Raw genomic sequence first — 9,251 nt, 5'->3', positions numbered from 1 at the left:
GGATATGTGGGAACAGAACAAAAAAAATCTGTACAACATCTGTCAAATAGTATAGTCCAATAAAAATAATTTCCAATATTGTTATATCATCTGGTTATTATATCTACTGCTCTGTGAAGTTAGTACAACAGATTTTTTGAATGTAATATTTAAGCATAACATACATAATTTTCACACACTAAACAATTTACCCAGGATAAGAAACAGAACAGTTCTATCATCCTGGAAATGTCCCCCACCCATGTCCTCTTCTAATCATAAATTACATCCTCCACAAGGGTACCTCCATCATGATTTCTAATATAGTGGTGAGTTTTGCCTGTTTTTGAACTTGATAACTACTTTCTAAATCCTTAAATCTGTCAGTATGTTACATCACCAATTGGACTTTACACATGTGTCTACTTTAAGAACTTTAAGATGGATGGAGTTAGTGAGCTAGGTTATTCAGATGGGCCCAATTGATCACATGGGTCTTTAAAAGCAGAGAAACTTTTCTGGCTACAGTGGGTGAAAGAAAGAGAGAAGGAGAAAGAGACAGACAGAGAGAAAGAAAATCAGAAAGATAGAGAAAAGGAGAGACAGAGACAAAGAGGGACAGAGATACAGGCAAAGAGAGGCAGAGAGATGACAGAAAGGCACAAAGAGAGAGAGACAGGCCAAGAGAGAAAGAGAGAGAGAGAGAGAGAGAGAGAGAGAGAAATAATGAAGGAAGAAGGGTGAGAGAATCCAACATTCCTGGCGTTAATAATGGAGGGCTTGGCCATGACTCGAGGAATGCAGGACTCTTCTAGAAGTTGGGAATGGCTTCAGAACAGACTCTAACCTAGAAAGTGCTGAAAGGAACATAAGACACCTCTATTTTAGCTCACTGAGACCTGATGAGGCTTTTTATTTAAAGAATTGTAAGATAACAAATTTGTGTTGTTTTAAGACACTAAGTTTAAGGTAGTTTATTACAGCAGCAATAGGATACAATACAGGTATATTCCTAGGGCTGGAATTGCTGAGACATACGGTAAACTTACACTCGATTGGAAACTGTCAAACATCTTCCTATGTGGTTTTATCAGTTTATACTTCTACTAAGAGTACATGAGAATTCTAGTTCCTCCACATCTTCCTCAACATTTGGAATTTTCTTTTGTCATTTCCACTCTTCTAGTAAAATTATATGTACTGTGATTCTATTTTGCATTTCTCCAATAATAAGTGAAGTCAAATACTTTTCATGTTTATGGGGCAAGTGGACATCCTATCTTGTGATGTGACTGGCAAGTCTCTCACCTATTTTTAAATGTCTTTGCCTTACCTAATTCTGAGAGATTTTAAAAAATATTTAAGGTATGAGTCATTTTTCAGACATAGTATCACCAATATCTTCACATGTTCTTCTAGTTTGTCCATCCATCTTCCACTGTATTACTGGTTGATGAAGACAAAACAAAAGATTTATATGTTCTTAACCTCTTTATGTACTGTTTAAGGGAGCTTTTCCTATTCCAAGATCATAAAGATTTTCTCCTACGATTTTTTTGTAAATCCTTTAGTTTTTGCCTTTTATATTTAGACATGCAATCTGTCCTTAAGACAAAAGCTTTAAATCTCCTGTTACAAATGAGAAAGGCCAAGTGACGTATGGAGATTTAAACATCAAATAGAAAATGAAAGAAGAGATTAAATTTTGGTTTTCTGCAATGCTTATCTACAAACATTGCTTTAACTACTGACTTCGTGAAGTCTTTCCTGATACTCCAAAATCAAATTGATCTTTCCCTTTCATAGCCCCAGCATTTCTCAACACCACTCATGAAATGCACTTTTAACAATTGTAGTTATTGTATACATCTGTACTTTTTGCTTTCCCTTCTGGATTGTTAGACCCTGTGATCAACGGCTGCTTCATTATTCATCTTTCTGCATATCACAGAGTTAGACCTGCATAAAACTGGTGGTGCTCATTACATGGTTGTTAAAAGAAAGGAAGAATAACCATTAATTTCTCTGTTTTACACCTATAGCTTGCATGGCAACAATACTTGCTATATGACTCAAAAAACTATATGACATGAAAAAACATTAAAAACAACAGTCTTCTGGCATAAAAAAAAATCTGAGAAAACAAAAAATTTTTTTTTCATAGAAAGACATTTTATTTTAAATATAGCTGTGTGTACATGTTAGTCCTGAATTCCCAGTCTATCCTTTCTCCCTGCCCTTCCCCCTGGTAATTATAAGTTCATTCTCTAAAAGTATTGACCATAACAGAGCTGCATTTCAGAGATCCTATAAAAAAGACAAGCAAGGAAAAGGAATCCCAATAACCAATAGAGTTATTATACAGTTGGCTTCTTGAAGCTCCAAGCTGATCAGATCAAGTCAGAGTGGTGCAAGTATCTAGCCCACTCTGTCTCACATACGTAAAGTTGTTCAAGATGGTATGTATCTCAGACTATCACTTGGGTCCCAGATCTTGTCATACATGACAAGACAGTATATAGATCATGAGGATAGTAACTACTTAAATGCCAAAGCAATACTTTATGTACCACTAATTTTTGACTATTGAATACCTGATCAGTAATACATAATTGCATTCCAGTTAGTGGTAGCTAAGAAAGCTCGCACCCTAACCTAACGTAACCGAAATTTAGAATTCACCTCATGTAAACACAGCTTTGCTCTGCTTTTTGACTTCATACTTCCAGATACTCTTACTTCTAGCCAGTGGTCAAGCAGATCTGTGTCCTTGGAATTTTGGGTAGGAACATATGGATAATTAAAAAATTCATTCCCATTCTCTAAGAATAAAATTCTATCACATGTTCTTCTTTAGCTGGGTCAGGAGGAATTTTTTAGTACTCAAAAAAAGTTGTGTTAGTAAGATAAAGTGTGATTGTAATACATTTGATTAAATCAAAAGAGCATATGTACAATATCCTAGGAGAAAATAATAGAAGTGGTTGCAACCACAAAGAGCTACATTATTGTTTCTTAAATGCATGTTAGAAGACTGCATTACAATGCAAGATCAAGTTTGATTTTTATCTAATGAACCTGAGCTTTCTGCCAGTATGAGTCATATCAGCAGTACACCTGAATGAACAATGTATGACCACATCAGTTTCTGATAGATTAGTAGGCAATGGGGATACTCAGGCTTGATTAAGCTGGGTGATTGCAAATTCATGTTCTTGATATCTTAAACTCTATTTCTTATAGGAAAATCACTGTACTTAAGAAAAGAATGAGATAGTATTTTAATTAAGTGCTCAAAACAGCTAATTTACAGCTAAAGCTTAATATATTTCATGGAGATTTTTGCTTATATATTTACTTCTCAATAATACCCCCAAAGCAATGTGTTTCAAAGTGGTTACTTAGTGCAGGTAAAACACAGTAATTCATATCTTAAAAAGTAAAAACATAATACTGTTCAATATCTATTTTAGCCTAAAGACGTGGTGAACCTTTAGATATTTATCCTAGTCTGGACAACTATTTTGATTTTTCACTATGATTTTTGTTGAGATTTTTCAGTTGTTGTAACCACAGAACACTGATAATTCTTTGAAACCTAAATCCAGGAGAGAACCAGAGCATGAGTGGCCCTGATAACCAAGGCAGTGGAAGAGGAGGATTTGATCCTGGAAGCATGAACACAGGTGGATGGGGAAGAGGACATGGTGGAATGGGCACTGAAGAGCCAGGTGGCTTCAATAAGCCTGATGGACCCATAGATGAAGGACCAGATCTTGATTTAGGCCCACCTGCAGATCCAGATGAAGACTCTGACAACAGTGCAATTTATGTGCAGGAATTAAATGACAGTGTGACTCTAGATGATCTGGCAGACTTCTTTAAGGAGTGTGGAGTTGTTAAGGTGAACAAGAGGACTGGACAACCCATGATTCATATATACTTGGACAAGGAAACAGGAAAGGCCAAAGGTGATGCTACAGTGTCCTATGAAGACCCATCAACTGCCAATACTGCTGTCGAGTGGTTTGATGGGAAGGATTTTTCAAGGGAGCAAACTTAAAATTTCTCTGGCTTGGAAGAAGCCTCCAATGAACAGCATGCAGGGAGGAATGCAGCCACCCCATGAGGGCAGAAGGATGGCGCCACATCTCCGAGGAGGTCCAAGGGACCCGGGAGGTCCTAGAGGACCCATGGGTTACATGGGAGGCTGAGGAGGAGACAGAGGAGGCTTCCCACCAAGAGGGCCCTGCAGTTCCCAAGGGAACCTGTCTGGAGGAAGAAAGGTCCAGCACCAAGCTGCAGACTGGCAGTGCCCCAATCAGGGGTGTGTAAAGCAGAACTTCACCTGTAGAACAGAGTGCAACCAGTGTAAGGCCCCAAAGCCTGAAGGCTTTCTCTCACCACCTTTCCCACCCCCGGGCAGTGACCATGGCAGAGGTGGCCCTGGTAGCATGCTGAGAGCACGAGGTGGCCTCATGGACCATAGTGGTTCTAGTGGAATGTTCAGAGGTGGCTGTGGTGGAGACAGAGGTGGCTTCTGTGATGGCCAGGGCATGGACAAAGGGTGGCTTTTGTGGAGGAAGACAAGGTGGCCTAGGGGACACCCTGGACCTTTGATGGAACAGATGGGAGGAATAAGAGGCAGGAGTGAAGAACATGGGAAAATGGATAAAAGTGAGCATCATCAGGAATGCAGAGACTGACCCTACTAGATGCAGAGACCCCACGGAGCTGCATTGACTACCAGATTTATTTACTTTTTATACTTTCTTTCTTTCTTTCTTTATTGGAGTATAGTTGCTTTACAATGTTGTATTAGTTTCTGTTGTACAACAAAGTGAATCAGCTATATATATACATATATCCCCTACCTCTTGGACGTCCCTAATGCCCCCCTATCCCATCCATCTAGGTCACCACAGAGCACCAAGATGAGCTCCCTGCACAAATGTTTAAATTTATAATTCCATATTTATAATGTTGGTCACACATTATGATTATTCCTTGTCTGTTCTTTAGTATTTTCACCATTTGTGAAGAAACAAACAACATAAATGGTAGTGGGCCAAGTTTTTTTTTTCCTTCTTTGAAAGGTGGTTGTTTAAGACCAAACAATGGGAACCCCTTACAAATGTGCTCAGTGTCATTGTAGAGAACAAAGAAGGCCTCTAACTGTAACAATGTTCATGGTTGTAATTATTTTAAATAAAATTTCAAATGTTTATAAACAAACAGAAACAAAACAAAACAAGAAATTGGTAGTTGTGCTCAATCATAGTTTCATAGAGGCCTGGAGCTCAAGCTCAGAAACTGATTCAATCTTGGGTAAAGCCTGGGTACCATTGTTTTTAAAAAGACACCCAGGTGATTCTAATGTGCAGTAGGCATGAAAATCATTACTGTCTAAGGGCAGTGCTTCTCAAGTTGTCAAGCACATGCAAGTCATCTAGATCTCTCCTTAAAATGCAAATTTGAACTTAGGCTGTCTAGAGGAGGGCCTGACACTTTTTATTTACAACAAAATTTCAAGTAATACTGCTGCTGAGGGTAGCCAATCATTCTGGTTTATCTAGCCTATGAGGCTTTAAATATCAAACTAAGATTATCCTGATAAACTGGGATAGTTGGTATGATTAGTTGTATTGGATGGTCAAAAAATTTCTTTTGGGTTTTTCTGTAAGATGGCTCTAGTAGCACTTAGCTGTCTTTAACTTCATTTGAAATAATTTTGTTAGAATTTATGTGACAGCTGTCATATCAGCGAGCATTTAAAAAAAAGGCTTATCAAGGTTGGTGAATTTTTGTGTAGCCATTTTAATACTGAAGATGGAAGAAAAAGCAACATTTTTGGCATATTATGCTTTATTATTTCAAGAAAGGTAAAAACACAACCAAAACACAAAAATAGATTTGTGCAGTGTATGGAGAAGGTGCTGTGACTGATCAAACATTTCAAAAGCAATTTGTGAAGTTTCCTGCTGAAGATTTCTCGCTAACAATGCTCCACCATCAGGTCGACCAGTTGAAGTTGATAGCGATCAAATTGAGACATTAATTGAGAACAATCAGTGTTATACCACGTGGGATATAGCCCACATACTCAGAAGATCCAAATGAAGCATTGAAAATCATTTACTCTACCTTGGTTATGTTCCTCACTTTGATGTTTGGGTTCCACATAAGCTAAGTGAAAAAAGCCTTCTTGACCGTGTTTCCACATGTGATTCTCTATTTAAACGTAATGAAAACGTCCAATTTTTAAAGCAAATTGTGAGAGGCAGTAAAAAGTGGATATTGTACAGTAATGTGGGATGGAAGAGATTGTAGAGCAAGCAAAATGAACCACCAGTAACCACACCAAAGGCCGGTCTTTATCCAAAGAAGGTGATGTTGTGCATATGGTGGGACTGGAAGGGAGTCCCCTATTATGAGCTCCTTCTGGAAGACTAAACGATTAATTCCAACAAATACTGCTCCCAGTTAGACCAACTAAAAGCAGCACTCGACAGAAAGCATCCGGAATTAGTCAATAGAAAACGCGTCTTCCACCAGGATAACACAAGACCGAATGTTTCTTTGATGACCGGGCAAAAACTGTTACAGCTTGGCTGGGAAGTTCTGATTCATCTGCTGTATTCACCAGACATTTCACCCTTGGATTTCCATTTATTTAGGTCTTTACAAAATTCTCTTAATGGAAAAAATTTCAATTCCCTGGAAAACTGTAAAAGGCACCTGGAACAGTTCTTTGCTCAAAAAGATAAAAAGTTTTAGGAAGGTGGAATTACGAAGTTGCCTGAAAAATGGCAGAGGGTAGTGGAACAAAAGGGTGAATACGTTGTTCAATAAAGTTCTTGGTGAAAATGAAAAATGTGTCTTTTACTTTTACTTAAAAACAGAAGGCACTTTTTGCTCAACCCAATAGGTCCATTAACTACCTTGTATGAAGTAAGACCCTAAAGCAAAGTTTTTCAAACTATAGTGTGCTTCAGAATCACCTGAAAGTCTTATTAAAACTCAGATTGCTGCTACCTACACCCAAAACTGTTCCTTCTGTAGGTCTGGGGGTAGGTTCTGAGATTTTTACATTTAATAAAAGTACCTAGATGATGCCAATACTTCTAGTCTGAGGACCACATGAAACAGTCATAATTTCAATTTGCCTGCAAATTAAAATAGCCTGGAGAGTCTTAAAACTACTGATGCCCGGGCCTTGTCCCCAGAGAGTGTTTTGGGGACCAGGCTTGGATTTTAAAAAAACACCCTAAGTGATTTTAATGTTCAGTCAAGACTGAGATTCATGGTGAATACATATATAACAATTATCTGCAATTCAGATATAAATTTATTTTTGTGTATTTGCTGTTAATGTTTATTCATGTCACACTCTGTTCTATGAACACAATATCATGAATGATTGAGCAAAGACAAAACTCTGAATACATATCAGGTTGTTTATTTTCCGGGATGTTCTTATTTAAGGAAAAAAAAGATGTGAATAAGATTCATAACTTTCCCTCTTGCGAGTAGGTTGTACCCCTGTCATACTTTTAGTCACAAATCTTTGAAGGCAAGTAGGACCAGGACTGCACTCTTGGAACAAAGCTTACCCTATCTCTTTGGCTCACTTTTCGTTGCTTCTCCCCTTTTCTTCTCTCCCCTTTTCTTCTTTACCTCTCTCTCTCTCCTTCTTTCTCTCTTTTGTAGACTGGGCTTGTCACAGCTACAACCACCACCACCTCTACATCAAAACAGCAGGCATATAAAACCCATTTCCCTAATCTGGTTTCTTTTTCCCTGAGAGAAAATCTATTAACATTGTTTAACTTTGTCTTGTGATATTTACTGTCATAGGTCTCAGTAATAACTCATACTGCTATTTGAGAATTGGCACAATTTATTGAATTTTTATATGGTTGATAAGAATTTAAGTTTTTACATGCTACCCACAAAGGAATCATTACCTTCCTTAGCATCCTTTCAGTTTATTTATGTAAAACTTTTTTGATTAAACCAATATTTAATATGTGTTGTTATGAGTATATAATTATTCACAGTTGAACCGTAATTCATATCTACTCATATTTCTGTAAAATTTTTTCTCTGGTGTTCATAATTGTGTCTTTTTGTTTTTTTGCTTGCTTATTTTTCTACATAGCCATAACTATCTCATCACCAAACACTCCTATGTAAGTGTAAATATCCACTCATCATATTTGTACAGAGCAGCTATCTTAAAAGTTTCACTTTTCTTGTTTTCTTCACTTTCTTTTCATGAATGCTTCTTTTAATGATACTTTGTCCTTTGTTCCAATCTCGACTGAGTCCTGTCAGCCTTCAGCCCTTGTTTTGTTGAAGCATATACTTGAGTAGCTTTCTGGGAAAATGTGTGAGATATAAATTTCTTTTGGATGTTGTTTGTGTGAAAAAGTTTAAGTTTACTTGATTATAGGGAATAAGATTCTAGGTTGAAAATAACTTTCATATTTTTGAAGGAAAATTCTAAATTTTACTAAATTCTGACCATCAGCATTGCTTTTGAAAAATGTGTTGCTGTGCTATGCCTTAAGCTTTGTGTAAGATTTTTTTTTTGTGATACTTTAAAAAATACTTTTAATCTAGTGTTTTGAAATTTCCTCATGAGGTACTTTGGTGTTACTCATTTTACCTATAATATGCTAGGCACTCTGTGGAGGCTTTCAATCAGGAAACATAAGCCCCTCATTTGTGAGAAGTTTTCTTATCCTTACTTCTTTTTGTTTATTTATTTATTTTTGCTGAACTGTTGGCCCCTGTGGTCTGAGTCTACTGAGTCTCTTTCTTATATTTTTACTCAGTTTTTTTTCAATTAATTCTATTTTACTTTCATGGAGAGTAACTCAAATTTATGTTCTATTCCTTATGGTAAAATTCCTATTTCTACTATCATATTTTCAAGAGATTATTTTTCAAATTCTTTGAATAGTCCTTCTTATAATCTCCTGTCCTTCTCTATAAATACAATATTTTTTCATATCTCTTTTAAGAAATTAATTATAGTTTCTTGTCATTTTTCTCATAATCTCTATGACATCATAGTTTATAGTTTCTAACTTCCTATTATTTTTAATTTTGTCTGTTTCACTTTTAAGGTCTTTCTGTCCAAATGTCTGATTATTCTCTTGGAAGTGGGGCTTCAAAAATTTTATTGGAAGCCTTTTGTGAATTGTGAAGGGAGATGGATAAAAATGTTGACTGTTGGGATTCCTTGTAGGGTAATTAGACCTAGC

The 9,251-nt window shown here is 36.7% G+C and overlaps 1 pseudogene across 1 annotated transcript; it reads left to right on the top strand.

Moving 5' to 3' along the window:
* Positions 1-750: 750 nt before the first annotated feature.
* On the top strand, positions 751-4,685 carry LOC309825670 (RNA-binding protein EWS-like; annotated as a pseudogene). The gene is made up of 2 exons: positions 751-796; positions 3,588-4,685. The product of its transcript is annotated as an RNA-binding protein EWS-like (transcript).
* The last annotated feature ends 4,566 nt before the right edge of the window (positions 4,686-9,251 follow it).

This window comes from Grampus griseus (genome assembly GCF_964374135.1).
Source record: "Grampus griseus genome assembly, chromosome: 8".
In the NCBI taxonomy this organism is placed as follows: domain Eukaryota; kingdom Metazoa; phylum Chordata; class Mammalia; order Artiodactyla; family Delphinidae; genus Grampus; species Grampus griseus.
This window is presented reverse-complemented; position numbering and strand designations above follow the sequence as displayed.